The 20,488-nt window shown below is 35.5% G+C and overlaps 1 long non-coding RNA gene across 1 annotated transcript in view; it reads right to left on the reverse strand.

Annotated features, from left to right (window-relative positions):
- Positions 1-1,377: 1,377 nt before the first annotated feature.
- The window catches only part of LOC148216841 (uncharacterized), a 140,042-nt gene continuing 120,931 nt past the window's right edge, over positions 1,378-20,488 (reverse strand). Inside the window, exon 9 of the long non-coding RNA XR_015794375.1 lies at positions 1,378-1,621. This is a non-coding gene — a long non-coding RNA (uncharacterized LOC148216841). The remainder of the gene's footprint in view (positions 1,622-20,488) is intronic.

Consider the following 20,488-nt stretch of genomic DNA (forward strand, 5'->3'; position numbering starts at 1 on the left):
CTGACCAAGAAAACTTAACTGTGAGCAAATTGCTTGTTGCATATAGATCTTTGGAGTCCTTGTTGCTCTCTGAGCTCGGTTGTTTGCTTGCAGGCATTTCATTATCTGATTAGGTAATATCATCAGTGCTCTGTAAGCAAACAACCAAGCTCAGAGAGCAACAAGGACTCCATAGTTCAATCCTGAGCTACAGATATTCTCTTCTATTGGAATGTATAGATCTTTCCCAGTTAATCCTTGGGTAGCTGGGATTCTGTTCATAGGAGAACATGCTTCATAAGTTACTGTCTTTCAGATTTCATTGCTCAGAATTAAGGTGAAATATACTAGTTTTTCAACTTATTTTCAACTTATTTCTGATCTGTTTCTAATAGTTTAAAATAATTGTTATGATGCAAAGACAAAAAAAATCAAAGAAAAAAGAAATCTATAATTCCTAATAGATTGCCTTTCTGTAAGAATACAGTTTCCTTGTAGGACAGAATAATCCATTTAATTATTATATTTTATTGATGGTGATAACATTTAAAAGGGAATGTTATCAAATTTTAGCCAGTTAAAAACTGTTTGTTAATGACCGGCTACATTTGTATTCTAAACAGATAAATTGAACAGTTGTATGCCAACTATAAGGCTTCATAACACCTAGATGCACAGTCATTCCATGAAAAAAATGTTATATTAATCTCTGGTTTTGCATAAATAAGATAACCTTTAGGTCTGTCATCCAAAGCAGAATTTGTGAAATTCAGGGTAATTGTTTCTTCAAATCACCAAAAGAATTCTGCTGAATCCTCCTTTGGCTTCCAGATATAGTTGAATAACAACTAACAGGCCTTGCTGGTATCTCTAATGGTAAACATTATGCTGGAGTGGGTGGTGGTAATAATAATAATAATAATAATAATAATAATAATAATAATAATATACCAGGTGCCCATCCCTGGTAGATACAGCTTCTGGTTGGCTTGTCATCAAGAAGACCAGAATACTTTTTTATTGTAAGAAAACTGACCCTGTAATTTAGCTATAAGAGGTTGATTGATTATGTGCCATTAAGTCATTTTTGACTCCTAGCGACCACATAGATCAGTGTTGTCCAAACTTGGCCACTTTAAGATGAGTGGACTTCAACTCCCAAATTCCCCAGCCAGCCATGAGAGCTGACTGGGAGTTGAAGTCCACTCATCTTAAAGTGGCCAAGTTTGGACAATATTGACATAGATAGATTTTCTCCATGATGATCTATCCCTAAACTGTTCTTTTAAGTCTCCAACAGTGTACTTATCCCCACTCTGATTGCGTCCTGCCACCTTGCTGCTGGTCATCCTCTTCTCATTCTTTCCACATTCCCAGCATTCGAACCTTTTCCAGAGAGCTGGGTCTTTGCATGATGTGTCCAAAGTAGGATAATTTGACCCTGGTCATTTGTGCCTTGAGTGAGAACCCTGAATTGATTTATTCAATGGTCCATTGGTTTGTTTTCTTAGCTGTCCACGGTATTCTCAGGAGTCTTCTCCAGTGCCAAATTTCAAAGGCATCAGTGCTTTTCCTATCTTGCTTCTTTAAAGTCCAACTTTTGCTTCCATTGAGTAGCTGTACTGGAGATGAAGGTAAAAACCTGCATAAAGACATATGTGAATATGTGAATATTTTTCAAGGCACACTCAGAATTTTATAGTTACAAGATAGTAAATAGTAAATAGATAATAGATAATAAACTTAGTACTTGGTTACTGTAAATGCTATTGTTACTGATAAGAGCAGCATATAAGCCCTAGTGAATACATACATAATCAAATATCACCCTTTGAGATCATAAATAAGCAATCGGCAAACATTTCAAAATAATCAAAGTCCTCAAGAAATTGTGACAAAGCTCCCATTTAAACTATGCTTACTTTGCACTTAAACCCCAAGCCACTTTAAGTAGCAAAATATATACACATTTTCTTTCAAGGCAGCAAATAACTGCTATCTGACTTCTTTCAAGGTGACATCTCTTGCCTCATAGAACAGGTTTGGGTAAGATGTACTTTTAGTTATACTTAAGGCCAGATGAATGAATTTATGACTATTGAACATCACATTAACTTCCTGCACCACATTCCTTTGCTTCAGGACTGCCACAGAAGAGCAGTTTAATGTTGTAAAGGTTTCTTTAACACGGGTCTGCCCCACCCTACCAGGACAGTCCTGGGTGATACAGCAGTTATTGCCTTCAGCTGGTATTTGCTGCCATTACCACCTTTTCTCTCCTTCAACTAGTGTAACAAGAGCAAGACCAAAATAAAGAAAATGGCCTCCCCCTTCTGCTAATAGAGGGGCACAAGGACACCTCATTCATCTGGAGAAGCATGGGCTTTCCAAGGAATGCTACCAGATTTGAACCCCAAGATACAAACTGGCACCAATAATATATGTTTAAAATAGTAATTAAAGTTTATTAAGAACCCAAAACAGCAAAAAAGAACATATTAATGTTTTTTGGGGGGTTGTTGGTTTTTGTGCCTTTGAGTCAGAGTTGACTCCTGGCAAATGTCTGGACAAGTCTCTGTAGTTTTCTTGGCAAGATTTCAGAAGTGGTTTGCCACTGCCTGCTTCCTAGGGCTGAGAGAGAGTGACTGGCCCAAGGTCATGCAGCTGGCTTTGTGCTTAATGCAAGACTAGAACTCACAGTCTCCTGTTTAAGCCACTACACCAAACTGGCTGTCTATGTAAGTGTGAGGAAAAGCATCATCCTCAAAGATGAAGTATGAACAAATAATTAATTGATAGGCCCATATAAAACTGAAATTAGGCCTCAGAGAAAGACTAGGTAGAAAGAAACTAGGTGAGGTTTGACTTGAACATAGGCCCCTATGTCATTCTATCAAATTATCTACCACATCTAGACATTAGGTAGGTGAAGACTCCTATCTGAATCCTGGAAGATTTCACTTCACAACTTGGGAACATGGGCACTTAAAATTTTAAGATACTCTTCTCCACAACAGTCACCATTCCCATACAGAATTCAAAGGAGAAAAAGCCTACAGCAAATCTGGCCCTTGCTCTTCAACATTAGGCTCCCTAGACTTACATGGGTCTACAGATCAATTGTGATGCATTCTGACCTAACAGAAATCTATATAAGCTTGTGTTTGTAGAGGTGCCCATTACAGATGTGAAATATGTTCACAGAAGAGTTACTTGTTCAGTTTATTTATTTTTCCTTTAAGCATATGCCATCCAAGTATAATGTTTATTTAAGTCATTAATGCTACAACCAATTGTATACGTTCACCTCATTCTAAATTCCATCTACTTATCTGACATTTGGTTCTAGGTATTTGAGGTCATTATTTATAAAGTACAAAGTAAGAACTGAAACTAAGCTCTGCTGGAAAAACAAACATATCTCATCCTCTGTGATGTCTGGAACTCTCATTAATAAGGGTCTGTTTAGATGGTTAGGACAACACATTCTAAACCTGGTTTAATCTTATTTGCATATTATGAAATGAATCCAATTAAGATGAAAGATTACCTTCATTTACAGGAAGGAATCTTGGTAATACCATCCTATGAATGTGTGTTGAGAAGTAACCCCCACTGAGAACTCTAGCCTCAATTATGTGCATAGAAATTCTTTAAAAATGGTAGGATTGGAATATATGGTTTGTGGTATTTACAGTTCTGCAGGGAAGTGTAGTACCACAAAATATACTTGGTATAGAATTATGTATCTGCATGTAAGGGTGTGTGTGAGGGTGGGAGGGAGAGAGAGAGAGAGAGAGAGAGAGAGAGAGAGAGAAAATGAATATAAAATCTTCCACAAGCTAAGGTAGCATTTCAATGGTGGTTTTCCATTTGTATTCCAGTGTTAGCAAATGGGAATGGCAACATCATTAGAATCCAGTATTTTGATTGATTCTGGTTAGGAATCTCCCCACTTTATAGGGTGAATTCATATAACAAATCACTTCAGATGTTAACACCCAGTTTTGAAGCAGTCACTGTACAGAATTGGCTGCAAGTTGTTCTGGTTAAGATTCTCTATAGAACTATAAATACCACCCACCAAAATCATAATCCTACTATAATCCTGAATTTTGAGTGTGGAAAAAAAACCTTACCTAATAGGTCATATGTAGCAACAGAGATTTTTGATTAGGACCTTCAATTTTTACAGTTACTTTAATGTCACAAGAAGTGTTAGAGCAGTGGGCACTGGCTCAAGATTAACGTGGTGGACAGAGTATGGGGTTACCTCTGTCTGCCTAAACTATTTTCCTTTGCTCTCCTACAACTACTTCTTTACCAGGGATAAGGAAAAATCTTAGGGATTTCGTGAATACCTTAGCATTTTTATTTATTTATTTATTGGAGAGGATGATTCTATTAGGAAAAGATTAAATCCTCTCTCTGTTTTGGACATTAATCCTAAATCACCTATCCCCTCTCTGGTAGCTGATAATAGCAAGGAATCCTATTCACAGATTTTCCACAGCATGTCTTATTTGGCCCTAAATTAGCTCAATAAGAATGATATGCACTGACTATAATGTTTCACAGCTGGTTATCAGCACTACTATGCTTTTTTCATACATTTTCTAGGGGTGGAATTTTCCCTTTCATACTGCCACCATTATTGACCTTTAATAATTTAGATATTTCATCTTTTGCTGTTCTGTAATTTAAGTCTTTAATTGACTGCCAGAAGCATCTTGATAATAGAAGTAAGGCAACCTAGTATTAGAGTATTTTTCCTGTAATATAAACTTCGTTTCAGTTATTCATCCACAGAAATTCATTTGTTGCAAGAATATGAAACAGATAAATGTAGATTCATTACATTACAAAGCCACTTTTTAAAATAAACACAACTTTGGGAAATTGACTTTGTCAGACAAATATTCAGTTGACACTATCCGTTCATCACTGAGAATAGGCAATTTTTTAGTATATGAAGTGTTTTCAGTGCATGATCATTTAGTTTCTCAACAATATGACACAAAATAATTCACTACATTTTTCACTTGGCATTGGAAGATGGCACATGGATGACTACTATACTCTCAAATGTTTATTTCATATTCAAAAATTTTGTAAATTGGATATTGCATGAATCAAAGAAAACACTTTAACATGTGTCTAATTAATGTTTTTGTTTTCTGTAGGAACATTAATCAAAAGGATCACTTGGAATCAAGATGGATTGAAATATCCTCAAATCAAGTGTTAGTCATCTATAGTTTGTCCATGGCAGATGGAAAAATAAGTTATCACCCTTCTGCGAAGATGCTTAGGAAATCTTCAGATATTTGGTAAGGTTTTATGAGGGAGATTAAAAAGCCTGAAGAAAATTTGAACTTTATGGAGCCCATGTTAAACCTGTAATAGGTATAATGTAAAGCATGATATCACTACACCTTCTTTACATTTATATAACACTGCAGAAACTCTAAATATTAACAGGGAATCTTGCTTCAGAAACTTACTTCAAGACTACATGGACAATATAAACTTCTAGCCAGACTTTTAAACTGTTAATTGTATCATAGTGCAATCTGGGGATCTTCCAGGACTCTCAGCTCCTGCTGAAAGAGCAGGTGGCAGCTGTGGCTAGGGGTCTTCTGCACATGTTTTTCTTGTATACCAACTATGCTCATTCCTGGACCCATGGTGACTCATGGTTTAGTCACCTCCTGTTTGGATTACTGTAACACACTCTACATAGGGCTGCCCAGATGACTAACTTAGACCAGTTGCTATGCCTTTTTGTCCAATGATATTACAATGGATTGAAATAAGACTACAATAATAAGGATATGGGAGGTATGGCACTGTAGTTGAGTGTCCCAGTTTCCAACCCATTCTCACCCATAAAAGCTCAGTGGATGATATTAGGCCAGTCACTCTCTCAACTCAACCTACCTCACAGGATAGAAGGAGTCCTGGAAGCCACCTTGGATACCTGAACTAAAGATACAGTATAAATTTATCAAGCAAAAATAGAAATAACTTGTTTGTTTTTTTTTATTTATTTATTTATTATGGCGTTGAAGTGTATTAGAAGCATGGCATTCTCTGTCCATCATTATCATTTAACAGCCCATTGAGAAATCATGCATCTCAAGAATGTGTCATCCTGGGTCTGAGAAGAGATACAGATGATAAGAGATATGCAGGCAAACCTTCAGCAAGGAACAACTATTCTTTTCTACATGAATGCCTAATCAGCATACCCTGCCCACCAAAGTCAGATACAAACCTCCAACAAACTGCACAGCTGGATGGAAAATAGCGCAACAAAGCGGCTGTAAAATGATATGACTAATGATCCTGGATGCACACCTCAGACTTAACAAATACCAGCATACCACAGACAACCTCAAGGAGCAGCTGGAGCAACCCATTACCCCAGAGCATACAAATACATTGACAACCACCATCAAGACCACATCCCTAACATGAGCTGAGAAAAGAAAACTTCAAACTAAACTGCTCAAACTAAACCCCAGAAACAAAGAGGTACCTGAACACAATATCCTCCAGAAAGGCCTCAACTAATACATGGACAATGAGAATTCTGTGCAGCCTTAGAAGCAGCATTTAAAACTACAGGACTTAGCACAGAGACCCAAGAGAACATAAGGCAGACAATCATATTACAGATCAGAAGAACACAGAATCAGCACCAACTCAAAGCAGAGGACAGAGCAGCCCTCAAAAGCCTAAGGAAGGACTAAACCATCATCATCCTCCGAGCAGACAATGGCCAAACCACAGTTGTTATGGATAAATCACAATACTTGCAAAAAGCCAAAAAGTTATTAGAGGACAAAGAAACCTACATCCTAGTTAACACCAACCCAATACAGAAACTAGACAACTTAATCAAGAAAACCCTTAATGACCTAACCAAGAAAGGCCAGATCACAAAAGAAGAACAGTGGAGGATGAAAAATGGTGGACCCATCCTCCCACATTTCTATGGACGACCAAAAATACACAAGCCTGACATACCTCTTCGACCAATTGTATCTTTACCAGGGACTCCAACATACAACATAGTGAAAGAACTGACAAAAAAGCTTGGACATGTCACAGAGAAGAGTGAATATTCTATCTACTCCTCACTACAGTGCCTCCAGAAAATCAAAGATGTACACATAGATGAAGATGAAATTATGGTCTCATTTGATGTCACAGCACTCTTTATGTCCATAAACCAAAACTAGCAAAAGAATCCATATCAGCAGTACTACACAACACAGCCGACCTAACCAAATACACCCAGATTGAAATACCCAGAATCATGGACCTCATCAACCTCTGTCTCACTACCTATTTTCAGTTGGATGGACAAATATACCAACAAATCAGAGGCACACCCATGGGATCACAACTATCAGGACTCATAGCAGAGATTGTAGTGCAACACCTAGAAACTATAGCACTTCCACACATACAACCTAAAGTGTGGATCCAGTATGTAGATGACACCTTGTTATAATAAAAAAGGAAGAACTAGAGAAGACACATGAAACTATCAACAATATCTTCAAAGGGATACAATTCACCAGAGAGGAAGAAAACAGCAACACACTCCCCTTCCTGGATATCCTCATCAGCAGAGGAAACAACAGCAAATTAGAAACCCAGGTCTATTGGAAGACAACCCACACTAATCAAGTACTCCATTACTAAAGTAATAACCCAACCTCCCACAAGAGGAGCTGTGTAAGAACATTATTCAAACGAGCACAAATGTACTGCAGCAACCCAGAACAGCAGAAAAAGGAAACAGACCACCTATACAACATATTCCAACAAAACGGATATCCAAGCAACTTTATCAAAAAGTGCCTGGCCACTCAACCTACTTCAACACAACCTACACAAGCTATCAAAAGGGTAACACTGCTATACATCAGAAACATCTCAGAAACTACCAAGGGACTATTATAACCACATGGCATCTCTGTAGCACACACACCAACTAAAGCCCTCCAAAGCATCTTAAGCAAGCCAAAAAACCCAGTAGCCCAAGAAGAAAAAAACAGGAGTCATCTACAACATACAGTTTAAGGACTGTAACAACCACTATGTAGGACAGACAGGCAGAAGGCTAGCAGAACGCATCCATAAACACCAACTAGCAGAAGACACGATGAAAACTCCTTAATCTCACAACACATGGACAGACTTAACCATAGTTTCAACTGTGAAACTGTCAACATCTTAGACCAAGCTAAATCCGAAAATGCAAGGGAATTCCTGGAAGCTTGGTATTCAGACAAGACAGCCATCAACAGGCACATAGAGATAAACAACATCTACACACTATTCAAAAGAGACAATGAAAAGGAAAACAAAAGACCAGAACACCTCCTCACCAGCAATCATCACCCAGATAAGGAGAAATTAACACTAAGATTATCACCAGACATACAATCATCAGTAAACAATACTCTAATCAAGGAACTACCAGTGGGAAAAAATAAAACAAAACCCCCACCCCCACCAACACTGGCAGGGCATGCCACTGTATATAAACAGAGAGCAAACCCCATTCCATTGTAGCACTGAAGGTGTTACCTAGCCAGGTAATGAAATGTTTGCAAGAAAACAGCCAAGCTCAGAGAACCCGAGGGACTCCACATAAGAGATATATCGTTGCAGATAGATATACTGTAAATCATTCATAATTTTCTCTACATACAATTTTCTCTACATACTGAGCCAAAGAAGAAATGAAGTGTTTTACAAGTTTTATATAAATATTGCTTCTACTTTCTCTGGAGATATTGTTATAATTATTAATATTTTTTCAGTGCTAATTTGATTATATAATAATCATCTAATCAGTACTCTAATTTACTGCCTTACATTTTGTTTGTATTGTAATCAATGATTTAATGCTTTGTTAACTACATTTATATGCTCACTCTGTTTTGAAACTCAAAACTATTACAATAACTGATTTTCATTGCTTTTATCATTTAAAATGTTTAAATTGTGTATTGTTTGATTATTTGAACAGGAGAAATATTGAGAGAAATATGTACCTCAATTATTTCCTGGCAGGCCAAACCAATATAGTCCATATCCTAGAACCATATGCAAACTCCTGGTTGATTCATGATAAAATATGTTCCTCCTACCCTTCTCACCAATGGTACCTTCTTTTTAAAACTCCTTCCTCCTATTTCTATCAACTTTGCATTCTGTACCACAAAAGTGAAAGTTTAGAGCAGGTTATTTATCTTTTGGGCTCAAGGTTCACAAAGCCAGGAAATGGGAAGTTATGGCTAATGAATTTACAAGCATTTCTTGTTATCAGTCCATATGTTCTACAGTGTCCTAATAATTATATATAATTATTATTGGAATAATTTTGCGACCCCAAGTCTCTCCATCCCTTCCATGTGGATGTGAGTCTGAAAGACAATAAAAGCACAGCTTCATGAAGAGCAAGTGGTAAACAAGACAAAACACATTGCTGTGCTGGTAATCCCACACTTACTCTGATATATTTGAGCAGATTTTCTTACAAATTGAACTAAATACTAAATTAACTAATGACAATCTTGATTTAATTCAAGGTACAGGCTTAACTATTTGTTTTATATTTAAATCTAAATCACACAATGATAAAGATGATTATGTGCCATCAAGTCAGTGTAGACTTTTAGCAACCACATAGATTTCCTCCAGAATAATCTTCCCAACTTGGACCTTCAGATCTTCCAATGGTGCACCTTTCACTGTTGTAATTGAATCTATCCACCTTGCTGCTGCTGATTGTTTTCTTCTCTTCCCTTCCATTTTGCCAGCATTATAGACTTCTCAAAAGATCTCGGTCTTTGTATAATATGTCCAAAGCATGATAATCAAGCTTAGTCATTTGTGCCTCAAATAAGAACTCTTGAAGATTGATTTGTTCTATGATATAGTTGTTTGTTTTCTTAGCTACCCATGGTATTCTCAGGAATTTCCTACAAAACCAGCATTTAAAATTGCCAACCCTATTTCTATCTTGTTTCTTCAAAATACAACTTTCTCTTCTGTACAGCATCACAATAGAAATGATTCCCCACATGACTGTGATCTTTGTAGGTATAGATATATCACAGCAACTGAATAACTTCTCCAAGGCCTTAATTAGCTCTACTAAGTGCTATGCGGTAGGATATTTCTTGCTTGCTGGTTTCTTTACATTTAATAGCTGATCCTAAAAGGCAACAGATATCCACCACCTTCAATATCTTCATTGGGAGTTCTAAGACTAGTTGCTGTTCCTGATGGCATTAGTTTAGTCTTCTTTATATTCAATCTTAGTACCATTTTTTTTTCCACTTGCTCCTTGACTTTCATTACTAGAGCTTGCAGATCATTTGCATTTTTAGCTATTAGGGTAAAGAGTAGTTGTCAGCATAGCACAGGTTATAAAACCATGCTCATATTTTTCTAATCCAGCTTCCCTCAATATATATTCAGCATATAGGTTGAATAAATAAGAGACTCATTCCTTTGACAACCTGGAGCCAATTTGTTTCATCATGCTCCTTCTAGACAGTGGCTTCCTGACCTGTGTATAGAATTTGCATGAGAACAGTGAGATTTTCTAGAATTCCCATTTTCCTAAGCGCATTCTAAATTAGAAGAATAATATTAAATCATTTTTAAAATGAGAAAGATTAAAAAAATGCTAAAATTTGCAAGATGTTGGGTGTCGTTTTATATACGTGTATGACATCAACATACACATATACACAAAAATGGCAGGGCTGTGATCACTACCTATGCCTGACTTCTTGCAGGTTTTACCCTTGCTTAGAGATGCCTCTGATTAAACTGGCCTATAATTTCCCAGAACACTCATATTAGCTTCTTTCCAGACCTCTAGCACTGAACCTGATTTGGGTGACAAGTTCCATATTTTGCTAGAAGGTAAGAAATTTTTGTGTCAAAGAAAAACTTATCTGTGGATTTTTTTTTAATCAATGATATTCCTATGTTAGGTCTGTCACTGCTCTTTTAATTTATTTCTTATTGAAAATAACATGAAACTTGATTATGGTTCCAGTAATCAAGGCTAGAGGAGACACTAAGGATTCAAAAAGGAAGTCTCAAGTGTCTCTGGAGCTACAGTCGATCCACACCTTTTTTAAATAAGAAATCATTTACCTGAGTTTCACTTGCAGTCTAGACTGGTATGGCTAAAATGGACATAAACTATTTTAAATAACTTATTTAACAGATCTACAACCACTTGTTAGACTGATCTTCTCAGTGAGCTTTGAGTTAGATTTCATGGCATTTATAATTAATAAAGCAATTCAGAATTTGATAATAGACTCGTTGAAAATAACGCTACTAAAATGCCTGCTTGATTCTGAGGTAAAGAAATAGTACATTTCAAATTCCCCAAAGTGGATTGATTGAGTGATTTTTTTGTAAGCTTTTTTACTTGCATATCTTAGGTTAATTAAATATTGCATAGCATTTAACATGTTCTCAAAAGGCAGTTCAGCTAATAATGAATGATTGCACTTCTTTAACATTTATGCTAAGCCATATACTCCTCTGAGATGAGTTGGTAAATATCAGCTGTTAATTAAATATATGTTTAATAACTTCTAGAGGTTATAGCCCTCCCCAGTGATCATCAATGCTGAACATTGGGCTTATCTAAACCAAAATGCTTTATATTTACTATGATGAGTGAAATGAGTAGTGTTTTAAAGTACATACCACTATAGAATATAGCTTATTTTGCTGAAGTGAAGCTTCTAATGCTGCTCACTGGACCCTCTGTATATTTTGTTCCTGTAAGATTCATTACAAACCATACTCCATCACATTAACCTCTGCAACCAGAGTAATTTCCCTTCTCTTCAGAACAATAACAGTGATAACTAGATTTTACTTAGCTCTTAAATGAGGCTGTTGTTATAGAAGTGTTCTGTCAGGTTGTCACATTAAGGCATTCCCAAGGAAAAAAAAAAGATTGTTCTGAAGTTCTAAGAACAATCTCCCATCTAAGAAGAAGAAATTGGGGGGTGGAAGAGCAATCCTGTGTCGCCTGTCACTAATGCTACTTCTGTAAAACTGTAAGTGTGTGGAATTATCACACATTTTCCAGAATAGTACAAGTTCCTATTGTCTTAGCTCCACCAAAAAAAATCTACATCCTGTGTTTTGGGAAATATGCAGGAAATAGGCAGGAAAAATATAATCTTATTAAGCTTTAGCTTGATTAAACAGAGACTTCTATTTGTGTTTATTTATTTATCTCTGTAGAGAGTTTGATTGATATACAATAGTTACTGGACAGGAAAAAAAATGTTTTTATCAGCTTATTTTACAGGAAATACAATATATGGCTAATGTTTATTTTAGGACAGGAAGGCCTGGCGAAATATGGTTCATGGGGTCACGAAGAGTCGGACACGACTTAACGACTAAACAACAACAACAATGTTTATTTTAGCTGTGGTTTCTACCAATTTTCTTTCAGCAAAATAGTAAACATGTTCACATGTAATATGGGTCCCTTTTCATGCTCATAATATGATGTCATCCCATACATATAGTCCTAAGTACGATGAACATAAGTTTATATTTTAATTCCAAAATGACATTATCTTCATTTATGAAATTGCACCATGGCCCACACAAGAGTGCAGATTGGTGAAATAGACATTCATTTTTCAATGGCACTAACTCCACCAGAGCTATAAGACCATATTCTTTAAATATAACATTCAATCAAAAGTAGAATCCTATCAAGCTTGCTAAACTAGTTCTAATCAAGATATCATGGCCCTATGCAAAACAGCCAGAATTTGTCACTCTGTCTCCTGTAGCATGCCTAGTAGCCAGAATAGGCTTTTCTGGTACTTTCAGTAGCTTGCTTAGAAGCAAGAAAGGGTTAACTTGAAAGGGGCCTTACTCAAAGCGTCACTAAACAAAGCACATCTTCAAATTTTGCACAGCCCTAAAACAGAAGCTTGGCAATGTTTTCCTTTCCTTTCTTTCCCTCTAGTGGATCAGTAGGTCCACAAATGTGTTATTAAATATAGGCACTCAGCCTGTTTTTCGGGACTTTTTCATTGAGAAAAAAATGTGTATATATTTCTCCAGAATCAGTTGTAGCATATTTGAGAGAGAGGATAGGTAGAGGAGTTCATTATTTTTTTTTTCTCATAGCATAACCAAGAGTTTTCATGAATGATACCTTCCTGAAAGTTTCTGCAGTTTTTACTTTCTATTATGTCCACACATAGTCACTATTAGGATTGTACAGTGCTTCAGTTTTGATCTCCTAAAGATGCCTCAGAATATGCAGGAGTTTTTTTTTTTCCCAGATTGTGGGGCAGCTGCTGAGGAAGGATGCATAATCCTGAAAACAGATGTTTTAAGGTGTTGTCTAGGCAAAAATTTACTTTGTACACCCTTCCCTTGGAAAAATCTTTGGGAGACTGAATCACACTGCAGAAGTAGCTAGCCAAACTACTGCAAATCATGTGCAGGATTTTTTTTTAATATATCCAATTTAATAAACACTTGGATATGTCTACTAAGTCACCAGTAGCTGTATTTGACTTGAAGGAGACTTTACATTTCTTTTCCTTTTCTTAGCTTTATGCAACTTTAAAAAAGAAAAAAATAGGATATTTGTGAGGTACGCATCTATTCACATATATTTAGCAGAGCTGTAAACCCAAATACCCTTGCTTAGGGATCAACGGACATTATTACGATGATAATTGTATGTTCTCCTTCCCCCTTTTTCCCTTCTCCAGCATTTTCTGAAACAACTACAGTATGTGACATGCCAGATAGACAACATGCTTCTCTGTATAAATCCCAGTTATGTTGTAAGTAGCCAAGCTTTTGAAAATCTGGAAGAGATCCTTTGGTAACCTTGTACCTTTAAAAATACAAGTATAGCACCAGCTTTTCAGAGTTGTTTTGGAGATAGAGAGGGAAGGATGAACACTAGTTAGACTTTAATTGAGGTCAGGATTTATCCCACCTTGGGTGGCTACAGTGTTGCAAGAAGGAAATGTTTTCTTCATAGATTCAGTCCCAAATAACTGCCACACAGAATGCCTTAATAATACATTTTCCAAAGTTATAAATAGGGTATGCTAGGACTCATCCCAGTCAGGATCCGAGAATATTATCTTTGTGTGCTTTACTGTTAAAAGTGGCTGTTTAGACTGTGTTTTATCTACAGTCCGTACAAATTAACAGCCTTAAATTATAAGGCTCATTTGAAGTCAACAGCACCCACCCTTTCATCCTAGCATCAGTTCTGATTTTCTTGCATGAATTACTTGGCTTCTAACGCTGCACTTAAAATTTCTTTTAAACATCCATAGATTCAGACTCTGGCTGCTACTATTCAGAAAGTTTTGTGACTTCTAAAAGATTGAAATCCTTAAAAAAAAAAAAAAAAAGCAAACTTTTAAGTAATTAAGAAACATGCTCAAGTCAAATAAATGAAAACAAGACTCAGGATCAATTGTACATGTTTTTGCACTTGGACATAAACACCATAGTTGCATTTAGGGTCCCTTTATACTATAGTAATTGAAGCTTATATGGGAGCTTCAGTTCATTGTTAGCATTTTTCCCGAATTGTTTCTTAAATTGCAACATCACAAGCTGGACTTCCAAGTGATATAAAAGAATATTAATAATATAATATAATAATAAAAAGTATTATATAATGTCCAAGAAGAATTAGGTTAAAATGCCACTTTAGACCCAACATATTTCACAAAGTTTTATGAGAATAAATCCTGATTTATCCTGCTTTGGGTAGAATATCAGTACAATACTTAAAATCTGTGGTATGGTTAAAGCAAACACAAGCAAAACTAATATTTATACTGCAGAGCACAATGTTTGAATTTCTAAAACTGTTACAGGTTTTGTTTTATTTTGCTATCACATTCATTATTCACTGTTCCCCTGGTTGACTACTGCATTATTATCCTTGCTTAATCCCAGAAACCAACGTTCACCCATTTGATTTTGTTTGCTATATATTTCTAATAAACAGTGTCTGCACTTGAAATTCATTTTAGTTGAAATATAGCGTGTATATGTATAGCATTCATAAAACCAAGCCCAAAAGTACTTTGTCAGTAAGAAGTGATGTAGAACACAATGTTAATTAAAATGCATTTGCAATAACTTTAAATGCAAATTAAACCAAGGGATTTTTGAAGAATCACCATTTTTCATTTCATCTAACAATATCAGTATGAAGCAAACACTATGCATAGAATTTATAAGATTACATTTTAAGAAATCTGCTGAGAATGAAAATTATCAAGTTTGGATTAAACCAAAATACTTGGATAGAGTTTACTGTCTACTTGTAGTTTTCCTTCCAAATATATGACTATTTTATACTGCAGTAATACTGAGCGGGCTGGCCATCATTCTTTCAGAATTTCCTTAACTGGTCCTTGCAGTTGTCACCTTGTTTTCTTTTAAACAAACATACTGGGTTTTTGTTTTTTTAACTCTTAAGATCATTCACTTAGATCCAGACTTTGTCATAAGAGAACAAGATCCATTAAAAACAATAAGTAATTCTATTGATTCTTAGCATGACTAAATATGATCCAGTCAATTATAAATTAATATTTATCATATGGCCTATTTGTTTCCAGGTATAGTATCAATACCATAAATTAAAGACTCCTGAATATATTTTCCCACACACTCAGATAACAGTGCTGGTCTCTCCCAAAACACAAAGTTGATGTATGTCCCTTAGAGAAAGAATCTCCCATAGTCGTGTCGCCTAAATTCTGAATGTCCTCTGACATCTACATGATTTAATCATCTTAATTTCATGGACTTTTAAAATTAACTTGAAATTATAGAATTATAGAAACAAGTAGTGATTAAGGATCTATTGTTATTATCTGTTTTTGTTATTGATTTAATAATTTGGGTTTTTCTTTTTTCTTTTAAAATAATAACAAAGAAAACTAAAATCTAGTTTTCATACTTCTATACCAAGAGCGTCAATGGACCTTAAACTAAGACTTATACAACAAAAAATTATATTTAGGATTTATTGGACACCAATACATTTGAATAGAAAACGTCTGTCTAAGATGGAATTTTGTTGGATAATTTGGGTTTTTCAATATTATTTTGAATTGGCCTGTTTCAGCTTGGTGTTCTTACTTAGGTAAAATAGCTGAAGAAGCTGAAGGAAATTAATCAAGCAAAATTTCACAAAGAGTTCCGTAGAATCCTAAATTGTTACTGGGTTTCATCTAAGGTGAAATCTGAGGCCCCCTGGATGTTCACCTACAAGTGAATAATAGCCTAGGGATTTTCATCACATCCATACAACACGTGCATTAAAAAGAGGTCATACTCTAAATGAATAGTTTTATGTTGTCCCAGAACCATATGAACATATCTTTCAGAATATGATATCTTCATATATCTTCCTTGGAATACTACTGAATGGAATATATTGAAACTTACTAATGATATCAGTTTACAATATTTTGGCAGGGAGTTGATTTAAGTACCTATGTCGCCTCTTGCAATAAATCTGTGTGCCTCAACCAACTGATCTTGTTATCCTGCTTTGATAAGACTGATACCCCATGTCAAAGATCCTCTGCCTGAGCTCCAATTTGACACAATCATAAACCAGTGAGTATAGCATCTAAAGAAGCCATCCTGAAGAAATTTCTTCTTCAGGAACATGTGCTTCTAAAACAATGAGAATTTATTTCCCAAAATCAGAAGTGCTACTATGTGGATAAAAAATTAATTTTGGCCAGAGAAGAAAAATTGTCTCCCATTAACTAGATTCTATGCTATTTAGTTAATCTAAATACAGAGAAATGCATTTGAGATGAAGTAATTTTTAAAATGATTTAAAAAAAACTAGATTCAGATGGGTAGTTTGTTTTTTAATATGAAACCAACTGTACTCCAAATAGAATTTGGCCAAAAAAAATGGCTAATTTTTTAAAATTACTTTAGATATAAATTGGTCCTTTGAGTACTGCTGAAGATCAGAGGATAACCTATATCACCCCTAGATGGGTGGCATATATAAATTTGAAAAATAAATAAAATAAACTTGATACCCAAAGTATTTCACTTCATCCATTACTTAACTATCTAAAGTCCATTTTGGCCAGTTAGGTTTTCCAGCAACCCCTTACATTTTAGTTTTAGAATAATTTATTGACAGCAAGTATTAGTATTCTTTATAATAGACAGAAAAAGAGCTTAAGGCTCTTCTCAAACTACTTGAGTTTGTGAAAGGATAACAGCATTATCTGCACTGACAGAAGCTTAGAAGACAGGCTCAGAAAGGTGATAATTTGAACTATCTAAAAGTGAGACATTCTGATTGATGTAACACTTAAATAGCAATAACAGCAAGAAGAAGTCCTGCTTAATTTTTTTTGGGGGGGGGGATATTAGAATTTGTCTTGTAGTATGACCCACTGCATTATAGTGGACTTTTAAATGGGTGTTTTCATACAATCTTTAAATCAAAGGAACCATATGGCAGTCAGTTGTGGAGTTCAGAAGCTTTTGCAATATAATACTAAATCAAAAGGAAATTAAAGATCAACAAATGCTGCGTCAAATGAGATAAAACTTGCACCAGTGATGTTCATCTGCCATAATGGTTTCTGCTTCAGTCCAATCCAAAAATATACTAAAAAGAAGCAATGCCTATGTTTTACTAATTTTGCTTAAAAAGCTAGTAGAACAATAATTTGAAGGAAACTCCTACCATCTTTTTTTTAAAAAAAGTTATCGATGTATTTTAGAGATTGAACTCGATGATGTAAATAAAAAGGCCAGGATTAGTCCACACCAATTGAGAATGTTCTTAATTACTCCAACAGGGATGAAATAAGTATCTACTGCTTTGCCTGATTTCAATCTCTTTGCTACTAATGCGATGTCCAAAGTTCATGGAGGGAGCCAGCTGTTTAGCAAGATCTCCCCTTTCTGCTTTTTGTCATATAATATACAAAAATGGTCTTCCCACATTAATGAGATATGAGGGGTACTGAGAAGGAGTCAGGAAAATACTTGCCAGAATAGGGATGAGTTTTTGATCAATGTATCAGAATTTTTCTGGTTCCACAAATCAAAGTTGCATTCTTTATTTTTTAAAAACTGTTTATATGATTTATTTTGTTGCAGCATCTCAGATGCTGTGATCAACATTGGATTATTTTATATTTCTGGATGTTTGTAGTAAGGGCTTTTTCCCCACTTGAAAAATAATAATCAGGCCAGTGATTATCTCTATATATAGTACTTGCTTATCTTGGCTTCTTAAGGGTGTAATACTTGGGAAGGAGAGCTGTTCAAAATTATTGAAGATAGAATTGCTGTAACTATAAGATAAAAATGCATTTGAAGAAACTGTTCCACACATAAAGATTTTCTGATTTTGTCCATGATCTTGAGAGCTATCTTACCCAATTTCAGGATTAGAGAATGGAGTTATTTAAAAAAAAATTAAGATATGACAGCATATACTGTAAGTCAAGCACTTTAGGGAAGAAATTATTATCTAATATGCTAACTATTTTATATTGCTTCAGCAGAGTTACAGTCATGTGGAAAAGAAAGTACACCCTCTTTGAGTTCTATGGAAGCAGTAAGGGTGTACTTAGTTTTTCACACATGGCTTCTCCATTTTGGCTTTTTGTAAAATAAATGATGACATGCTATAATATGTCATGTGTTATTGTTCATCTGAGGTTGTATTTACCTACTTTTGAGAACTGCTAAGGACCAGATGATTTTTATTATGTCCTGATACGTAAAACCATAGAACTCAAAGAGGGTGTACTTTCTTTTTCACATGACTATATCATGCATTAAGAAACAGCTTTATAATCCATGGTTGAAGTCTTTTTTCCAGCCCAACTTGTAAGCTGACCTGGATAATACCACATGTGGTACCACTTCAGATACATAAATCTAAATTACTGAAAGTTTGGCTCAAATAGAGTTCACAAAATTAGTCATCATGTCTTTAGAATGTCATCAGAGCAAGAGAGGTGCTGTTTCATTTTCAGCGAGATAGAGATTAAACTTCTCAAATAACATTTTGTCATTTGCATCCACTATTGTGTTCAAATCTCCCACTGTTATGAGTGAGACTTCTGGATACATCTGTCTTAAATATTTAAAATAACATTTTACCTTAGATTATGCATATTAAACCATGGGATGTGTTCAAACATGTGTGATACACAGGCTGATTAGCAGTAGTATTTCTAAATTTTGCAACAAATGCCATTGCATGGTGTTTTAGCACTCTTAAAGATGAATCTTTCAAAGCAGCAGAGGCAAGAAAGCAGAGACCTTCCTTCCTGTTCCAATTCCTGGGCTCTCACTAGAAGAGTGGAAAACAAACCCATTTATATGATAAGCCATACAGAAGCCAGGTCACCTGTAAAAGTAAGATGTCAAAGATAGATAGTAACTTGATGACCAAAATATTAGATTTGGATTTATTCCAGTAACATTACAGATAACAATTCCCAGAAGGTGTGAGGGCAATTTGGCTGTGACATTTTTTCATCCCACTGATTGCCTGGAGAGAGTAAGGAAGATGACCTTGATAGAAATACGCATGAACTGTTTCCTAGGCAAAAGAGGCTGAAACATTTTTAAGTCCAGAGCATTGACTTAATGCTCAGGCAAATGCCTTCTAATTCACTGGAATATAAGAAGAGGAAGAAGTATAGAACAATCAAGACTTGAAAGATTCTGATAGTATGGTCAATCTCAATAAAATAGTTTTAGCTTTTCTGTGGAGTTGATTTCCTGGTCTGATCTACCTAGTGGGGCTGACATTGCCAGGGTGGATTTGGTTTATCTGACTGACTAAACAGGTATCTTCATCTTCCCTCATTGCTCTGTGTGCATCGCTCCCAAGAAGTACACCAAGTGACAGAGGACATCCATCCCAGAGAGTAATGTGCTATTCTTCAGTCAAAGGTATACAATGGCTGCCATATGTATTGGAAAAAGTAATTCCTGTGAAGCAGGACCAAGACAGAACTCCATGCCCACCTCTCAGCTAATGAACTGATCAAGGTATTTAGCACAAGAAGCTACGAGTAACTCCATGGTGGGTATTCTGCTGATGCAGTTCACTAAAAGGGAAGTAAAATAGTCACAGCCAGCCCTGCTGCTAATTGGCTGTGCTGCTGACCAGACAAGTGAAGGAGCTAATGTGAATTAACCATTTCTTTACACCACTTGAGGAAGATTCACCACTCATTCTAGGATATAGAGTTCTGAACCATTAATTTCCACAGTTGACAATTTAAAAGCAAAACATAAATCCAAACAAAATACCTGCAAAATATTTTTTCAAACTAATTAAGAAATATTATGCAGTGGGAATTAAAGAGAGATCAGGTAAGGATCAAATTTATTGTCATTTTTG

Source organism: Python bivittatus, unplaced genomic scaffold (genome assembly GCF_059951505.1).
Source record: "Python bivittatus isolate LINGU-HERP-01145 unplaced genomic scaffold, Pbiv_v1 ctg000070_np1212, whole genome shotgun sequence".
NCBI classification, from domain to species: Eukaryota; Metazoa; Chordata; class Lepidosauria; order Squamata; family Pythonidae; genus Python; species Python bivittatus.